Source organism: Boleophthalmus pectinirostris, unplaced genomic scaffold (assembly GCF_026225935.1).
Source record: "Boleophthalmus pectinirostris isolate CB_2022bp ecotype Guang Dong unplaced genomic scaffold, ASM2622593v1 HiC_scaffold_13, whole genome shotgun sequence".
Lineage (NCBI taxonomy): Eukaryota > Metazoa > Chordata > Actinopteri > Gobiiformes > Gobiidae > Boleophthalmus > Boleophthalmus pectinirostris.
Window position 1 is genome coordinate 21,048,275 of NW_026571036.1, and position 19,857 is coordinate 21,068,131.

At 38.7% G+C, this 19,857-nt stretch overlaps 1 protein-coding gene across 4 annotated transcripts in view; it reads left to right on the forward strand.

The window, feature by feature from the left end:
- The window catches only part of hivep2a (HIVEP zinc finger 2a), a 101,985-nt gene that overhangs the window by 21,719 nt on the left and 60,409 nt on the right, over window positions 1-19,857 (forward strand). Inside the window, exon 3 of one of the 4 annotated variants that reach the window (XM_055149653.1) lies at window positions 8,205-8,337. The exons of 2 other annotated variants lie outside the window; for them this stretch is intronic. The gene's annotated coding sequence lies outside the window, so the exon portion shown is untranslated. Of the gene's footprint in view, window positions 1-8,204; window positions 8,338-13,169; window positions 13,501-19,857 lie in introns of those variants that run through there. One more of the 4 variants, XM_020917366.2, reaches the window with a different exon arrangement.

Below are 19,857 nucleotides of genomic sequence, written 5' to 3' on the forward strand. Positions count from 1 at the left end.
CAGCTGTTTCTGGGGCTCCCCAAAATTCTTCTTGAGGGCTTCTTTCTCCTGGACCACCTGCTGTAACTCCCTCAGTCTCCATGTCTGTTTAAGGCTGATGTGGAGTTGTTCTTTGTGGATTCTTTGGAGATCCTCAAGAGTAGTCTTCAGCACCCTGTTCTCTTCTTCACACTGTTCTAGTTTCTGCGTATTCTTCATACTGGCCACCTTCAAGTTCTTTATGTTGTTGTGAGCATACTTTAGCTCCTCAAACATATCAGAGCCGTAGTAGTGGCTGTTTGCCTTCTGGATTTTCAGTTGTTCCTCGAGCTGCTTCACCTGCTCTTGGTTCCTGAGGGCGAAACTCTGCTGCTCTTGGGAGAACCTCTTAAGATTCTCATTCTCCTGGTAGAGACAGTGCACATACTCATTCACCATCTGTCTACCCTGCTCTAACATTTGTTCTCTCTCCTTGTCTTTCTGTTTGAGGAGATTTTTCCCAAACTCTATCATTGTTTCCTTTTCCTCTCTAGCTTCACTCAGCTGTTTCTGGAGCTCCTCACAATAGTGAGATAGTGCTAAAACAAAACTCAGATTAAAGGCTAATGTGAGTAACACAGCTTCAGACAGAGCAGTGCCTCCAGTTAGCTTCACCCCACCAGGAAATGTTAATGACATCTGCTACAAATTACAGTTGGTATGGTTACATAGAGACATACAAATAGGTAAGAACTGTAATTTTTTACAATACTGTCAATGTATTTAATCTCTACTTTAATTTGAAATTGAAAACCACATATGAAAGTGCAACTTGAGGACCAGAGCTTCAGAAAGAGCAGAGTTTACAGTTTGCATCACACCCCCAGGGAATATTGATCACGTCAGGCATGAACTAAAAAACTAATTTAAAATTGTAAAGTTAAAGTTTGGTCCTGCTCTATTCTACTCTGTCGTGTCTGTTTTTATGACATGTTCACTTGTTTCCAGTGAATTCCTGAAAACACAGTTGGAAGCTGAGTTGGAAGTGTTTGGAGTTAGCTCACTGTTGGCAGAAGCTTTCACAGGCTTTAGAATGGATCAGATCCGACCCCAAGTGTTTCAGCAAATCAACATTCACAAGACAATAAGACAATTACTAGATTTTAAACTGCAAAACATTCATATGATAATTGAATAAATGAACATGTTAAATTCCTTAGAGCTTCTGTGTTATTACACAGTGTTCATTCCAAATTTCACTATAATGCATTCATCTTATGTCTCTTTAGACAGACAAACACATAAGTCACAGAAGTCTTCTGTAGCCACAGTTGCCCTGGCCCAGACTAACTGAAGAGTGGCTTTCTTTCTGTACCAACAGCCCCTGCAGCCATCACTAATTTGGTTACACAAAAGATAGGTGAAGAGTCTTGCCCAAGGACAAACTGGCAGTTGGCCATGCCAGTAGCAGGGATTTACCCACCAATCTCTATCAACTGATCTACTGATGGCTTGCTTTTTAGATAGTTAATCTAACTTATTCAGCAAATAATGCAAGTGGTTTTATTTAAAGGTGTACTGTGGATCTTAAAGGTCCTATATTACATAAAATTGATTCTTGTGAGCTTAAAGCTCACATTTTACTTTTGTCTAATATAGGACCTTTAACAAATACTTTAAATTGTCCGCAATAAGCCTGGGTCTTCTCATTGCAGAAGTACAGTTAATCCCATGGTAGTAAAACAGGTATATATGTTTGGGACAGGGTTTGAACTTTTTGAGTTTCAGTTTGACTTTTTTATGTTAAATGGCACTGATCAATTATAATATACAACTGAACCGAAAAATTGCTATCAAACTATATATGGATAAAATAATCATAATTATTTTTTGTCATCATGTCACCAGTTTTTTGTCTCCATGAAAATGTTATTGCTTTATCTAAAATGTTCCACAGTGTAGATTAAACCTATCTTATCAAGAGGGAGACAAGCAGGTCACGGCACTGCATTACATTACAATTCAGATCTGTGAGAGTCTCCCCTATTCACAGACGGAGGTATTGTATTTTCAAGCAGAAGAAACACCTGTAACGAATAAATGCTACATGGATATGTTTAATGTCATACCATGGAACATTTCAGGCAAAGCAATAACATCTCCATGGAAACAAGTAGGTAACGGATCCTCCACCAGAAAAGTTGCCCAGTGCACCTCTAAATACAGTATACAGTAATTTATCATTCACTACTACATTCACTAATTTATCTTTCAGTACACCGATTACCTTATTTTCCTAGTTTAATTTCTTCATTTAGGCTGGTTAAGCGATGAAAGTGGCACAATGGGTGAACAGTTCACCCACCAACCAAAACTGGGGAGAACCTTTGCTAGCCCAGCCTTCTCATAAAAATCATTACATGAGCATGCAACCTAGTACTAGTCTAATTCCTCCACTCCATCCATATTTCATGTACATTTCTGCAGTGGTTACATAATTAGATGAAATTTGGCCATGTTATTTTTAGCTGGTTCCTGCTCCTCCTCTGATGCGGAGTTTGGGTTGTAGCCCTGGTTTAAGGATGGCTTCGTTATTTCTCAGCGTGAACACACTCTGACGCTCGGTGGGGCAGAGTACACTTACGTAACTCCTCTGTCTTATGTAATTCGATGCATATTTGATGGTGATGGTGCTGATGCAAAAAGATGGTGTGTACACAACATGGAGAGATTTGAGCAGGTCCTGGCCCCACTGTGCACACCCCGAGCATCACAGCAGAGAGAAGCAGAGAGGTGGAGAGAGCAACCGTACAGCAAGGAGGCACACTTAAAAATTCAAGTGTGCATGTTTTGTATGCACTGACTGAGATCAAAGTAGTTTTACTGTTTAAAGGTGCACTACACAACTTTTCTGGTGGAGGGTCCAGAAATTACTTGTTTCCATGGCGATGGTATTTCTTTGTCTGGAATGTTCCATGGTATGACATTAAGCATGCACTTCTAGTATTTATTCATTATGCGTGTTTCTGTTGCTTGAAAATACAATCCTTCCTTCCTTCTGTGAATAGTGGAGAGTCTCCACAGATCTGAACTGTAATGTAGCATAGTGCTGTAACCTGCTTATCTCCCTTGTGGTAGGTAGGTTTAATCTATACTGTGGAAATTTCTGGACAAAGCAATAACATTTCCATGGAAGTAAGCAGGTGATGGACCCTCCATTAGAAATGTTACACTGTGCACCTATAAAGCGTCCCAGGGAATTGGTGTATTGTTGTCTTATTGGTGCACATGAACATTAAACACAAATAAACCTGCTTTATTTCATATTTTAGTGGTAAAACTTTTCCCACATTCTCAGTTGAAATGAACGGGATTTTCGCTAAACTACAAAGAAACCACAAAAAAATTGTGGTTTAGTCACATTTATCCCAAAACAGGGCGAAATAAGGTCAATATATTTAAAAATATGATTCTGTTTAGAGTGCACTTTGTAAACTACTCTAAGAGCATGAACATTTCACAGGGTCTTGAACTGATGAACTAATAAACTAATACAAGAATCACATCACATCATTCAGAACATATTTGTAAAGGTCTAAAGTACAGGTATGATTTTTCTGCAAAAAATCTGGATATTTTGTTCTTTACAGAGGGCATTCTATCATAAAATTGAACCTTATAATTTGATGATTGAGCCAGCTCAAACTGCAATCAGATTTGAGAAGTGCAGTCATTTCCTCATGTTGGCAGCAATAAAACAGAGAAATAGATAATGAACCATATTTGTGATATGCTCAGAAATGCTGCTGCAAAAGCAATGCTTAGGGAAGAGCTTTTAGTTAAATATTCTGTACAATATGTCCCCAAAATTTATTATAAGACTTTCAAGACATATCACATATCTATCAATATCTCTGGTTGGTATCATAGTTACCGTAACATCCCTAAACTGGAGTCCATGGTAACAGTGTTTTACACAAAGATGTAAGTAGAAAGTGACTGACTGATATGGGTTGAACTCCTAATCTTTGTGAACTGAGTTTGCAAGTACTAATATGCATTACCATTTCAGTCTGAATCTCAACAAGGAACAACGTAAATACTGGTTGCAAGTGCAGACTGATGTAGATTTTTCAGTAGAGTTGCCGTGTATGCCATATTAATAATTCTTCTTCTTGACTTTACTGCATATACATTACTCTCTTTTTCAATATTTATGCGCCCCCTTGAACACTCGTATATCCCTGTCACTTATACGGTCCTGGGGGGTCTCCTCTGTCCATACATTCACAGACCCCTACGTTTGCATAAGCTCCTGATCATCTATAAGATCTTGTATCTGTTCCCTCACAGTTTAACACCACCTGACCATCAGATAACCAGCTAAACCCTGCTATCTGAATCTACTTCCTGCCCGTAACAGGAAGCTCTGCCCTTCTGCTGACTGGGGTGTCACACTGTAATCTCCCCCCCCCCCTGCAGAGGCGCTGGCAAGATAATGAGGTTGTGTAACACTTAAACTCCTCCCCGGGTTGTTAGTATTGATTAGTGGGCCTGGCGATGACGTGCAGCTGGCCTCGGTAGGATCAATCCACGCCTAACGAGATAAACGAGGCAGTAATGAGTTAACTTAGCGACCGCTGGAGGCTGGCGAGCTCTCACACATCAGCGTTGGCACAGACACACAACAGCAGGATAAAACTAGAGCCTGCCCAGTCTCTAGTCTCTCTGTGAAACTGGCATAGATAGTGAATGATTTTGGATGATTTGCCATTCAAATGTTGATCTCTTTTTTTCAACACGCCTGCTGTTTGACCTCAACCTTATAGTATCATATTTTGAGTGGCAATGGCTCAGTGGTTAGAGTGTTCGCCCACAATCCTGAAAGATGCATTGCGTAACATTTCTAGTGAAGGGTCTGACACCTCTTTGTTTCTGTGGAAATGATATTGCTTTGTCTAGAATGTCCCACTGCACTGGCTTCAATGTACCTATCACTACAAATGTTACAGCACTACACTACCTTACAATTCAGATCTGCAGAGAGTCGCCTAGTCGTCTATTCGCAGAAGGAATTATTCTGTTTTTGTGCAATAGAAACATCTGTAATTAATAAATACTAGTTGGATCTTACCACCAGGGAAAACAGGCAAAACAACCCTCCACCAGAAAAGTTTTGCAGTGCACCTTGAAAGTTGCCAGTTTGTTTCTTGTTGTTTAAATAAGGTAATTGAATGGTGGTAGTTGAAGGAGCTGATTGGCAGCCTCACTTTTGCCTGTGTATTCCAAGGCAGCTGTACAGCATCTTACCATCACAGTGTAAAGTTAATGAATAATGCAATGTTAAGTGATCTGAGTATTTTGAAAGGCAATATATACATCCAAGACATTATACATACATATATAATTTTAAATGACAAATTAGGTTGAGACCTGTTAGTCTCAGTCTAACAGGCCTCACAGCTACAGTGTCCTGTGTTTGGTTCCTGGAACTGGTCTGTTTGTGTGGGGCCTATACGTTGTCCCTATTTCTTCAGGGGTTCTTCTGGGTTCTCTGATTTCCTCTTTGTAACTTAGATTAGCCCATAATGGTGGTGTGTACAGTGGAATGGTCAAGGACTAACTTCTGATCTGTGTAAATGTGTTGTACAACTTGGAGAATAATTACAAATAAAACACTTTTTATTTGTGGATTTTGCAGTGTGCACTTTGGATATAATATGTAGCTCTCACTCAGACCAGCCAGACTTCAGTCCCCTGTTTCTGTTTTACTATGGTTCAGTGGGCGATAACCTCTACTATTAAATCTACTCTTTCTCTCCTCTCTTCTCTCTCTCGTGCAGTTTATCAATGTAACTCTATCCTGGACATTCCCAGTGCCTGAAGGACCAAAGAGGATTCTCCGTGCCCCTCACATAGCACAGCGCTCCTCTGGGACAGCCCTGAATACATGCGGCTTTACGGGACAGGCCCGGACACAGACCAGGATAGGAATAGATAGAACAACTGGAGGCAATTACACAGCTTAGAGACTTCATACACTAATTCATACTGTGGGTTCATGTAGTGGTTTCTAGGAACTTTCAACATGCTCGGAATTTTACCAATATTCTTGCCAAGAAATAGAAAATGCATGTTTTTGGTCACCTGCAGGTTATCATGTGATATTTGGTTGTTTACTTTTGAGTTTCTGAGGTTACTGTAGTTTTTGAATCGCGGCCGTTGGCTCAGTGGACAGCTCATAATATAAAGTGCTTGCTGTTCATTTCCCAAACTGGATTTGTCTTTGGTTACCTTCATGAGTTCAGTCCAGTACAAACCAAGCATTTCTAATGTTTCCACATCATTATCTACCTTCATTATGTTTATTTGTCTTGCAGTGAACTAAATTGTATTATGCCTCAGCAGAGACTTCAACCAGCAATGAATAAGTACAGGTTTAGAAAGATCTTATATTGTGCAAAATTTACTCTTGTGAGCTTTAAGGCATGTTATAATCTTGTTTTTATAATATTCCTGGAGTTGTGTTTTGTTTCATTCACACAAGTTTGAATAATCCTTTAATATTAGATGGTCTACATCTCCACAGCTTAAACTGCTCTGTTCCACCTTGTGATGTCATCAAGCAAATTTTCAAGTTGGCAGCTACCTTTTACCTTTTGTTTAGTGGAGATTGATAATTCCAGGTCTGAAATTATGATTCTAGTGAAGGTGTAGAGAGGTGCAGAGAAAGCAACATTTTAACATACAGTGTATCAGAAAATAGTGTAATATGGGCCATTTACATTCAAACTATTCCCCAAGATTGCAATTAACAGTTTATATATTTCTCATTTACAGTGTTTATATTTTCATCATATTTTCTCGACAGTTTCTCCTATTCTTTTGTAATCCTAATTGGTGACCTGGAAGGTTGACCCCACACTTTAGTTCACAGCGGTGGGATCTCAAACGTCATATTTCTAAATGTCAGAATGAACTCAGTCTAACCCCAAAAGCTCTGTTCATTAAGAGGACCAAACCCAAAACACTAAACTCAGCATAACTATCATAAACTTGACATTTTTAAAGGACGAGTGTGACGCCACAAACCCAAATATCAAGTTTTTATTTCAACATAATAATTAGTAGAGGTCTGGAGCTTTTATATGGCGAGACTAGAGAGAAGCATTTTCTTATTGGATGAGTTAACAGATTACTCACACTATATTTCAAGAAATGAAAGTGGTACCGACCATAAAGTGACCAGTTAATGTAAACTATTTTTGTAGATCAGCAGCAGACAGACCTTGGTCAATAAAAGAATAAAAGCAGATTAACCAACATTCACAGACATCATCATAGTCCCCAAAATGGACCTTATTGTCTTCTGTGGAATTTTGGACTTCCTCAATGTCTCTGTGTACAAATGTCAAGAGGAGACTTCTCCAGATCTGAGCCAGGTTCTTGTTCAGGGCTGCCTAGGTTAGGGTTCCCTGAAAAGAAATGTTGTTGTCCCTCAGTCCTTCAGGTGAATTGATCCAAGTAATCATAAGTAATACTAAGTAATACTGTTTGTGCAAATTTATTTATCCTCCATTGTTTCAAGAGAATTTTTATTTATTTATTTATTTTTATTTATTTATTTATTTATATATTTTTATTTATTTATACCACTATTTGTGCAAATTTATTATTACTCCATTATTTTTTTTATTGGTTTATGTAAGGTGCATTGTGCAACCTTTCTTGTGAAGAGTCTGTCAAATACTTTTCTCCATGAACATGTAATTGCTTTGTGTGGAATGTTTCACAGTATGGCATTAAACCTTTCTATCTTCATGGAAACCAAACCAGGACAAGTTACAGGTCAGATGTGTGGAGAGGTGACCCTGCTTGTCAGAGTGCCTGTTTTTCTAGTTATTTTTGAGCTATAAATCCTGTAAACACCTGTAATTGAATATATGTAAGGTAGAGATGTTTAATGCCATACTGTAGAACATTCTAGACAGAGCAATGACATATCCGCAGAAGCAAGCAGGTGACGGATCCCCAACGGAAAAGTTACACAGTGCACCTTTAACGATTTCCATTAATCTCTGCAAGTGCACAGACTCCTCTTCCTTGGGTCCTCTCTTAAAAATAAAAACACATTTAGAGTACATTAACAGTAAAGCACATTAACAATCATGTACCATTTTTTTCACTTGCAAACATTGATTTCTTGATGTTTTTTACAGCTGCATTATGTAACTTTTCTGTTTTAGGGTCCACAGCCATCTTGTCTCCATGGAGATGTTACTGTTATCCCCCGATTATTCTACAGTATGGAAATAAACTTGATAATTACAACTGAGACAGGTTAATGGTCAGATTAATGAAGAAGCAAGCCTGTACATGGTAAGAATTTGTTCTTTTTAAGGGATTTTGAGCTATGATACATCTGTAATTGAACAAATGCAAGGGAGATATGTTTAATACCCTATACTATGGAACATTCTAGGCAAAGAAATGACATCTCCATGGAGACAATCCAGTACTGGACCCTCCACCAAAAGTTACTCAGAATGTTTGCAATGGTTAAACTAAATCCACTCATCTAAATGATTCCTATGTTTGTATATGTTTCAATAAGCGATCCAGAGGGAAAATGTCCCAATGTACCTTTTGATTGTGCAAACTGACTTAGACACATGAACAAATACATCTACATATGTCTCAGAAGATCGATGATTATGAAAGTTGTCAGCTCCTCTTGTATAAAAGACTACCTTGCTACGACTACTTGATGTTCTATTCCTGTATGGGACGTCCCGTATGCCCCCTGGGATATTCTCTCTCATCTCTCTGTCCAAACCCATCTCCTCACACTGATCTTCGGTTGCCCTTCTTTCAGCGCGCTTCGAAGTGCGGTGTCAAGTGGCGTGGCACCTGTCGCCTCCTGGGGCACTACAATAACCCCCCCTATGCCCCTCTATGCCCCCCTGCCCCATAGACAAACATTAACCCAGGTCTAGAATAGAGTCCAGGGCCAAACAAGCCAGAATAGAAACCTGGCAATGAAACAGGGGCTTCCCAATCTCTGTGTGACCCCTCATTAAGTCTAAAATATGTCCGACCTAAAATAACTATAAAAGAACGCTTCACATGTTATGTAATGTTCATCGGTGGCTAGATGGGTACACTGTCTCTGCATGGGTGGTATTTTGGGATTTTTTTGTCCCTAACTTCCAATTTTTTTAGAAATGTGAATTGACGGTTACATTTCAGTCTCTGCAGTTTGGGAATTTTGTGTAAACGTATGAACAGAGCTACAAAAGTTGACTTGATGATTTCAAAGGATTATCTAAAAAATCTTTACAAGGAACGTGTCTCTTCAAACTTTAAGTTCACTTTTCCCTGACCCCGCTGTGATAATAAAAGTATTTGCAGTTCAAACAAGGACAGAGTAAGTTCAGATCCATTTTAACTGAAGCTGGTCATGTCCAAACACGAACCTCCCACCGCAGCCAAAAGTACAGTGTATGAAACATAGAAGGACTTGTGTTTAACGGACAAATAACAAATTAAATGCATTAAAAGTGAATTGCGTAACTTTTCTGGTGGATAGTATGACACAAGCTTGTCTCTACAGATGTAGCTTTGCCTGGTCATAGTGTGGCATTATATCCGTTAACCTGGCTTTTAGTTTTAAGTTTTTACTGTATTGCTCAAAATCATTGCATTCTTACTGTTAGCAGGCTTGAATCTCCATGGATCTGACCTTTAACTTGGCTACCTGCTTGTTTCCATGGAGATAGATGTAATGCCGTAACATATAGACTATGTAAAGGAATAACATCTCATGTGGCAAACTCTGTATTAGAAAAGTTACATAATGTACCTTTAAGTTTTTTAGTGCATTTAGTTTTAAGGACAGTGGCAACTCAGCAGCTATTTCCAAGCAACAGCAATTTTTAAAAGGCCACACACATTTTTAGAGGCACACAGCGACAAAACGCATTAAAGTGAGCAAAAACGAAATGTCAGGTGGGCAGGAAGAAAGCTCAATATGACAGCTGTTTGTCTTTTTTTTATATAGAGCATATTTCTATATTATCTTCCATTATACAGTGCGTAGAGTGTTTAAAAAAGTGGACGAAGGGATTGTGACGTCACCCATAGCGTTCAGTTCTAGTCAAATGAAGCTCACGAGGCTAGTTCCATATTAGGAATAGGAATTTATTTACAGACAAAGTTTTAAGACCAAATGAATGATCCTCACAGCAGCAGTTACAGAGGGAGGGGTGACAATTTTTGAATCTAAACCCAATTGGAGCCAGAGGCAATGGAACCAGAAACGCGCCCATGTTCACTTCCTAATTGAAATGGGGCGGCTCACAGGTTAGCTGTGTCCATTTATATACAGTCTGTGGTTCAGTATTTAGCACTTAATATCAGGTCTAATGGGCTGGCTGGGTAAAGATAATGCTAAGGCTTTTGACAGAGAATTGCTGTGGCCCTAAAGTGGGGTGCATCTTACCTTGCCTCAGATGACTGCTTTTTGAGTCACAGCCACTCCTTTGGTTGAAAATATTCTACTGCTCACCACCTGTCAAAATATGACCAAACTTCACATTTAAAAAATATATGTTAAAAAATGAAGAATGAAACTAAAATATTGTTCATGCCACAGTTCTTAAAATTTTGTAATGGTGATTGTTTTGTTTTGTTTTGATGCTGTGAATTATTCAACTAGATCGCTGTGTGAATGAGTTTACTCAAATTGAATTTTTTTTTTAAGGCTCTTCAAGGCAATTCCTCAAGGTACAAAGGTGTTTCCCAGTATAGTGAGCATTCTGGTGGAAAATCAAGTACATGTAGAACCCCATAGGACTCCCCTATACTATACTATTCATTCTAAAGTGTCAGCCTTGCAGCCAACTTAAACAAAAACATGCAGTATTTTGAATCACGAGAAGCTAAATAAAGTAGTACATTTGGTGTTAAGTATCTGATTGAATCACTCCAAACTTCTTCCATTGCTTCACGTATTGCATATTCTCATAGGCTGCAGTGTGTATAAATAACTGCCTGTTGTATTTTACCTATAATCTATCTTTGTTTGCAGAGTGGGAGAGTGCTTGCAAACCTCAGCAGTCCATGCCGTGAGCTCGGGTGAACAGCGATGTATACACCATGTTTTATTTATTATCACATGCATATGAATTATGCACTGTTGGGCCTTTCAGCTAAATATAGATACACTTATGCTTACTTTATAGAAAACACTGTATGCCTTGTACTGTTGTACTGTGTTAATGCAAGGACATATAACAAAGAGGTGAACTTGTTAAGAACTGTTATTCAAGTATAAAAGTTAAGCAACATAACAGGACTTAAACCATTTAAATAAATGGTCATTAAATAGTCTTTTCAGTCAACAATAGGTACGCAAAGTGCTTTACATAAAGGAACCTATTCACATACATAATGGAGACAAGGTGGATTAAGTGCCTTGCTCATGGACACAGTAACAGTACTATATGCACTAGAGGGAGTAGGGATCAAACCTTTGATCTTTGTACCAGTGGTTGAACCTTACATCTGCCAACTGAGCTACAGCCTCCCCCAAGTGAATTTCACAACTTTGAGTGGAATATATTTAGAAGCGAATAAATGTTTTATGTATCACTGTTGATGTGGGCAGCAGTGGCAGTGAGCCAAGTGGCAGACATGTTTCCGTCAGTCTACCTGTGGGCAGCTGTGACTACAGAATGGTTTCTGAATACGTTACAGTTTGGCCAAAACTTCTTGTTAAAGCCTGATCTCATCAAATCTCCAATTCTAAGCAGCCCATCAGCTCCATTGCAGCTTTGGCTATAATAGTAGTTTACCACCACTGGGTATATGAATAAATAATGCACAAAACTGTAAAGCGACTTTGAAAGTCTGGAAAAGTGCTATGCATTTATTATTATTTGTTTATAATGAGGCTTGGGCCTGTCAGAATAATTATTATCAAGTTATTGTTCAATTCAGTATTCAATTCACACACACAAAATATTCAATATATATATTCAATCATGACATGTCATCGTGACAGGCCTAATTCTCTTACACCTGATCTTAGTGTTCTTAGTAACTATTCTGAGCAAAGCTTTTTATTCTCAAAAACAGACACAGTATTTTTTGCAAGATGTTAATTTACCCTGAAAAAAACTCATGACGTCAATTTCTTTTATTGCAGCGAGGCCTGTGCAGGGCATCTGTATTGTGTGGTCAAACGTTACTACCATTTTATGCCTTTATTGTTTCTGGTTATGGCAGTGTAATGGTGGCTCTATGGTGAGTGTTGGGAGCACAGCTAGTGTTGAATTAGTTTGTTTGTGTGTCCAGTGGCCCAGTGACAGACAGATATCGATTGGATTTGGTGAGCTACATTTGTTATTGATCTCAGAGCTGGGCTAGCCAGAGCAAACACACTTGTACTACAGCAACACAGCTCACTGATGTGAACTTATGCAATGACATGAGCTGGAGTGAGGGGACAGAGGGATGCATGATGTTTGGTTAACTATAAATATATTTGCCTAAATAAAAGTGTTTTTTGTTGCATTTATTCTGAAGTCAGTTGTTATTTTTCTTTTATATAGCTTCAAATGAGGACCTACATTGGAAAGGAATGTTGTTTTTATTGCTGTCATGTCTCAGATCCACTCACTTACTATAAGGATATCAATCTGAGAATCTGCAAATAGACTAGAGCAGTCAAAACTAGACAAAGTGTTTTTATATACACCGTTTTTCAAGTCATAGATGTGTTAATACTTTGTGGACTTGTACTTGTTCTGATATAGACCTAAACCTTTCTAAAACTATTCTGTGACTTTTTCAGGATTGATCTTTGTTTAGGTTTAGTCTATCGATTAGTGGCGTACCAGACTTAAAATTTTATGACAACCCTATAACAGGCTATAACACTAGGCCTACATATTAAACGATGGTATTGAACTTGTATTACGCGGTAGTAACTGTCCAAACTGTAACAAAATACTTTCAGAGCGTGTGTACTAACTCTTCAGACCACTGTCTCATACGTCGCTGCAAAAGTGCCCTGCTTGCTGCGCATGCGTCTCCCCCTGCCGTGGCCCCTCCTGTCTATTTCTGGCCGTGCGTCACGCCTGGGCTTTACTCCTCTGGGCTCCCTCTCTCTCTCACCCTCGCTCTCTCCTTCTCTCTCTCTCTCTCTCGCTCTCTCTCTCTCCCTCTCTCTCTCTCTCTCTCTGTCTCTCCTCTCCCCTCTCTTTGCTGGAGCGCTCATACAGTCGCGCGCGCATACACCGCTCACCTATCACCGGACCTCCTCTGACCGCGCCACCAGACCCATGTAAACACTCCGGCGAGGGGGCGAGGAAACCAGCGAGGAAGGAAGGAAGGCAGTGCGGGTGACTGAGAACAGCGCTCGGACATTTATGGCACTTTAAAACTTGAAGCTTTCGGATCCACATGTTGTTTTAACGCACGGATACGGACTGTTTACGCACATGGCAAGATCTGAACAGGAGGAATACACTTGGGCAGGTTAGTCCTTCAACCACTGATCAAGGGGTATTTTTTCATTTGAAGGTTTATGCGCTTTTACGCCCTATGCAAAAGACTCGACTTGCGCGTTGCTTTCGGTTCCTGTTTAGCGCTGGTTGTCTCTCGCGGCTTGAATGCATTTAGTGTGTGTTTATTGTGCAGTGCAGCCAGGCAGGCAGGGGATGTCCTCTTGTTGTCGTGGCGATGCAACAGCCGTCAATGACAGCGGGTGACATAAGGCACTTCAATGAGAATCAGTGCTTTCTGATAGGCTTTTTATACACTAGCCTTTTGTTATAGTTCTGGTTGGAATAGTTTGGTACTTGATTACGGTTCTTTTAGTTGATCTATGTGTACTATTGGAGGTAACCTTATTTGTTAAATAGCTGTCAACACGATGTCTGCTTGGAGAAGTAGACAAGTGCATACATGAAGGCTGAACCCTGAACCTTGTGAACCTCCCCGAGTTAAATTCTGGTGTTGTATAAATGTGGAAAATTTAAAGCTGCACTATCTATCTTTTGTGGTCGAGGGTCCACCATCAGCTTGTCTACATGGAGATGTTATTAATTTGGTTGGAATTTTTCATAGTATAGCATTTAACTATCTTGCATTACTGGTGTTCTTTCTTATTGTACTTATTATACAGTTTTGAAATGCATTTATTACTTGACCTGTAACTTGGCCTCATGACATCACTTGCTTGTCTTCATGAGATAGATAAGTGTATAAAGAGTAAAGTGCAATGCCATATGGTGGAACATCCCAGTTCCAGACAGTTTTTTTCATATTGTATTTATTTCTAAAAGAACACAGCACATGTTAATGAACAAACACATGACAGACCCTCCAGAAAAAAAAAGAAGCTTTTTCTTAGAAAAGTTTTTTCTTAGAAAAGTTACATATTGTCTTTAAAAACCTTCATAAAAATGGTGTGGGAAAAGAATCTCATCTATTCTATTACCTGCATGGCTTTAGACCTGATGGAACGTAAAAAGAGCTTTGAGAGTTTGAGAAGCTTATAGCTGTCATTCAATTAGCTTCTGTCGTGTTCCCTAAACTAGGAGTGCCCTGTCATGTGTGCTTATTTGACAAAGACAGATGTCAAGATTGCAATAGGTTTAATCACTGCTTGTTGCTACCGATAATTGGATACTGCATGTATTATTTTTTAGTGGTATGTGTGCGTTGACTCATTCTGTAGTCATTTGCACACCGCCTACTTTTTGTAGGTGACCGATGACTCAGTGGTAAGCATGTATGTCTTATTATCTTTGTCTTTTATCCTTTTTACGCATGTGGTCTCACATTAGGTCAAGACTGTCCCAATGCTCTTTCAGAAAATAATAATATAATAAATATAAAACTGTTGAAATTAATATAACTTTCTACTTTTGGTATCATTAAGTTTCTGAGTTTTGATTCTTTTGGAGCAGTCAGCTGTCTTGAGTGTCCTCCCCTCTCTGTCTGAATCACCTCTGGCTTTAAGGGAAGTTCCTCTAATGTAAACAAATAGTCAGCTGCAAGAAAAAAATGCTGCAAGAAACTTTTGTAATTTTGTAAAACTAGTCGCAGCTTCATTCCACCAGTTTGTAATAAAAATGGGTGCTTCTTTGTTACCTCTTTGTTAATTATTGGGGAATAATACACCTCAATAATTACTCACTGAAAATCAACCAGTGCAATGCTTTAATATGCATGTAATTGGGGACTGCCAGAGATTGCAATTCTTGCATGCACTATCTGACTCTTGGGGACACACGTATGGTGCACTCAGTTTGAGTAATTTTAAAGAGCTGCAGTTCATTTCAAAGTATATGAAGTAATTGTATGATGTAATTGTATTAAGGTATATTTTGTTATCGGATACTTTAATCATCATCCTTAATCATGTAAAAGGAATTTGACAGATTCGAGTTGATAATAATAATACTAACTGAACAGTAACTTGTTTCATTTGCTTTGTGGAGTTCCCCCCATTTCCAAGTAGAACATGGATTTGCAAATATTTACAAGTTCATTTGACTCCTGTATGATCTTTTGCTCTGCTCTATCACCACAAAAAGTAAGGAGAAAAAAAATTCTGCCTTTTTTTTTTTGTCGTTTTTTGTAAATCTGGTTTATGTTGCCCAAGTGTTAAGCCTAAGCCACCACAATGATTTTATAACAGTTTATCTCTGGTTAGAAAATTACTATTCCACTAATTTATAACAAATGTTCTAAAACCCAATATTCTTTTCATGTGTTATTCACCGTAATTCAACCTCATAAGGATTAAGCAGTTAGCGGATATTACAGACAGTTAAAGGAATTATATTGCACAAAAATACTCTTGTGAGGTTTAAGCCATGTTAGAATGTTGTTTCCTCCTCAAAAACTCAAATACCTGGAGTTGTGTTTTGAGTAATCCTTTATTATTTGTCTGTCTACATCCACAAAGTTCAAAATGCTCTGTTCCACCTTGTGATGCAATGTAGTGGTAGTAGTATTCTGGATTTGTGTGTTAAACGTGTATGAATGAAACAAAACACAACTACAGATATGTTTGTGATGTGGAAACAACATTATAACATAGATCAGAGAAAACAGCGTAATATGGGCTCTTTAAGTCTCAGGTAACCTCATAAACATCCTACTGGAACTGTAGCAGAATTCCTCAAAAAAATCTCAAAATTTAACATCACTTCCAGATCTCCTTTAACCTACTTTTAGAGGAATATATTATAATTCCAGACCAGTGCAGTATTAGTATTGTGTGGACACAGAGATCGCCCACTCACCCTCACGTGCTCCGGGCCAGCACACTTCACTGTCTGAGAATCTGACAATGTGGACAAGGAAAAGGCCTCAATAAAGACACTTCCTACGCTCTAAACTAACACTGACTGAAGCCATCTGTCTCAATGTAACACCAGTCCACGGCTCTGTCAGGGTCTACAAATGGGCTGTTATGGACCTTATATTACCATATTACTACCATTAGCAAAATTAAAGGTGCATTGTGTGACTTTTCTGGTGGAGGGCCTGTCAAATGCTTTTCTCCATGGAGATGTTATTGCGTTCTCTGGAATGTTTCACAGTACAGTATTAAACATTTCTATCTTCACGGAATCCAAACGAGACCAAGTTACAGGTCTGATCTGCGGAAAGGTGACCCCGCTCACAGTCCGAATGCCTGTTTCTCTTGGTATGTTTGACCTACAAAACCACCTGTAATTGAATAAACTTAAGGCAGGTGACGGACCCCCAATCTAAAAGTTACACAGTGCGTCTTTAATATTGAAATCGTGTTTACTTAAAGGTGCAGTATGTCTGCCACTTGCTTGTCTCATTACTTTGTATAGGTAGAATATAGTAAGTATAAAATTAGAATAACCCCTAAAGAAACACCATGTACCTTTTATGTTAGTCTCCATGGAGATGTTATTTCCATGCCTGCAATGTTCAACAGTAGCGTGCATCATAATAATCTCAACAAGCATAATTTCAACAGGCGGGTGTCACTAGGCCCAGTTACAGGTCATATCTGTGGAGCGGTGCCATTTCTCAGCAATAAAGACTACTTATTGAATAGGTGTAATTAATACTGTGGAGCATTCAAGGCAAAACAGTCACATCTCCATGGAGACAACAGGTGACATATCCTCCGACAATAGTTACGTGGTGCCTCTAAAAGTGTTACTGCATTTTCACCTACTAAGCTTCAGTTATTTATGAGTGCAGTGGCAGTGGACCAGTGCAAGGCTTTTGTTTTTAAAGTTGTTAGACAAATGTTTTAGCAACTTTCAGATATCCACAATGTCACATCTGACTGGAGAACGCAATGTGACTGTTTTGTACAATGACATGGGTAGTAAAACCATCAACACTTCGTTTATAGGCAATTAGCTTAACTTTATTTGTTTTTTATTTGAGTTAATAGTCCTTGTTCTTTTACAAAGTTAGTAGGGATGGGACAAGATCTCATGCCACAAGATCGCAAGATTGTGCACACATGAGAAAAATTATTTTGTGAGATTTTTTCCCCCATTTGGATTAGTTAAGCGTTGGTGAGTTACATATTTTGAGAAGCTATAGTTCCAAAAAGACAGCTAGAATGACAACAAAAATATTAAATGAAGTACATACAAATTCTGAAGTAAATTTTGGGCACTAAAAGGCACTATTTACATATTAGAAATGATGGCAAAATCTCTTCTTGTTTCGTTCTTGTTGACTCAATCTTGTGCTTCTAGTTATCCTTGATTACATTACACAAAAGAAAGCCATCTGTACCAGTCCACTTGTTTATTTTTATTCAGTAATTTTTACAGTTATTATAGTTTGAGTTTTGACCCCTTCCAACCATCACAATTGAAAAGATAGAGCCCTGTCAGAAATGAAGAAGCGTGTTGCGAAACATCTACCCTCTAAAAGAAAAGATATTGTTCAGAAAGAGTTCAACCTTCTTTTGCTATAGATCCTACCTGGACTACTGAGTGATTATACAGACATCTTAATGAAAAGCACAATTGGAGACACCATAGAGATATACAGTATATTATATTGCCCATTGACAATTTTCAGGCCGAGTATTATTAATAAAAGTCCTTGAAACGTCCTGGAAACAGATTAATTAAAAACCCTGGGAACCTTGGGCGTCCTGACAGGAGGACAGGTGTGTTGCTCACCTGTGCTGTGTTTGGGCATCGGGGTCTCTCTGTGGGAATAAGCCCTACTCCTTCTGTCCATTGAATAGTGCCAGTGCGTACCAGTAGGGGGCAGTGTACCCTCCGGCGTCTGGCAGCACCAACATGGACCTTCAATAGGAAAATATAGAGAGACAGATGGTGGAGAGAGAGAGGAGTGTGGTAATATCATCAAAAATAGACATGCTTAAAGATGGCGATCACACACACCAATGGTTTTTGTATTATAAACAGGGGAGCTACAATTATACTATTAAGGTTTGGGGTACATTTAGCGGACAATCAAATTTTGATCTTGAGTTAAGTGCGCATGTTCTTTTCATGTTAATGGGCCCAAATTATGCTATTTTCTGAGCTATAGTATAAGGTTTCCTCATCAAATATATACCTTGAGTTGTGCTTTTTTCATTCATTCATGTTTAACACATACATTTGTTCTTCTCTCAAAAGGAAAACACTCCACCTTGGTAAATGGTACATGGTCACATTTTTCTATAGCGCTTTTCCACCTTCAAGGCACTCAAAGCGCTTTACAACAAGGAACCACTCACCCATTCACACACCAGTGTACGCAGACACTGTGGGCAAGGTGGGTTAAGTGTCTTGCCCAAGGACACAACGACAGCATTCATCTGTGGGAGCTGGAATCACACCAGCCAACCTGTGGGTCAGTGGATCTGACCACTCAACCTGTGATGTTTATGTTGAGAGCTGGATTTGAACCACCAACCTTTTAGATCAATGGGCGAATGCTCTACCAACTGAGCTACTGCCGCCCCTTGTGATGTCATGTGGTGATACAGGAAGTGTGTTTTTAAACTCTGTAAACCTTCACTAGAATCATTTGGATAATTTCAGATCTGGTATTGCCAATCTCTGCCCATTAAAAGCTTAGTAGTTGTTAATTTTAAAACAATGCTTCATGACATCACGAGAGGGAACAGAGCGTTCTGAGCTTTGCAAATGTTGCGAGACTAATAATGCAGGATTACTCAAACATGTGTGAATGAAACAAAACACAACTCTGGGGTATGTTTTTGATGAGGTAACAACATTCTAACATGGCTTAAAGCTCACAAGAATCAATTTGCGTAATATAAGACCTTTAAAGCTGGTTTCCATCTTTTGGTCCTATCCACCGGTGAAATGGATACAGTAATTGCCCTTGTGTAGTCCCTGACGAATTTTCTGGATTCATAAAGCACTTTCCCAGTTACTCAAAGTAGTTTTACAATTTCATGCATTATTTATTCACTCTCTTGACAAAGTGAAAGATACTGGTCTGCCAATTTGAACCTACAGCCTCCCTCACAATCACATTATTTAACATACATCAATGAATAGGCTACTGAAGTGGTTGTAGAACCTCAGCCACTGGCACTATTCTTATTGGGATGGTTTCTTTAAGTGACATACATTAAAGTAATACATGATCAAGAATCTTACTAAGAATCTACTTAGAAAACTGCATTAAGAGAAAACTAAACAATAATCCTGAAACTAAACCATAAAGCATGTATTAACCCCCAAAAACTATTCTAAATGTGCAATATAGTTAAAGATATGAACTGCAATAAATAAATAACACTTAAGTAGTTAGTTAGTATATATATAATGAAGATATAAGTTCATAAAATAGCACTGAGTAATAACACAAACGTCCCCATTA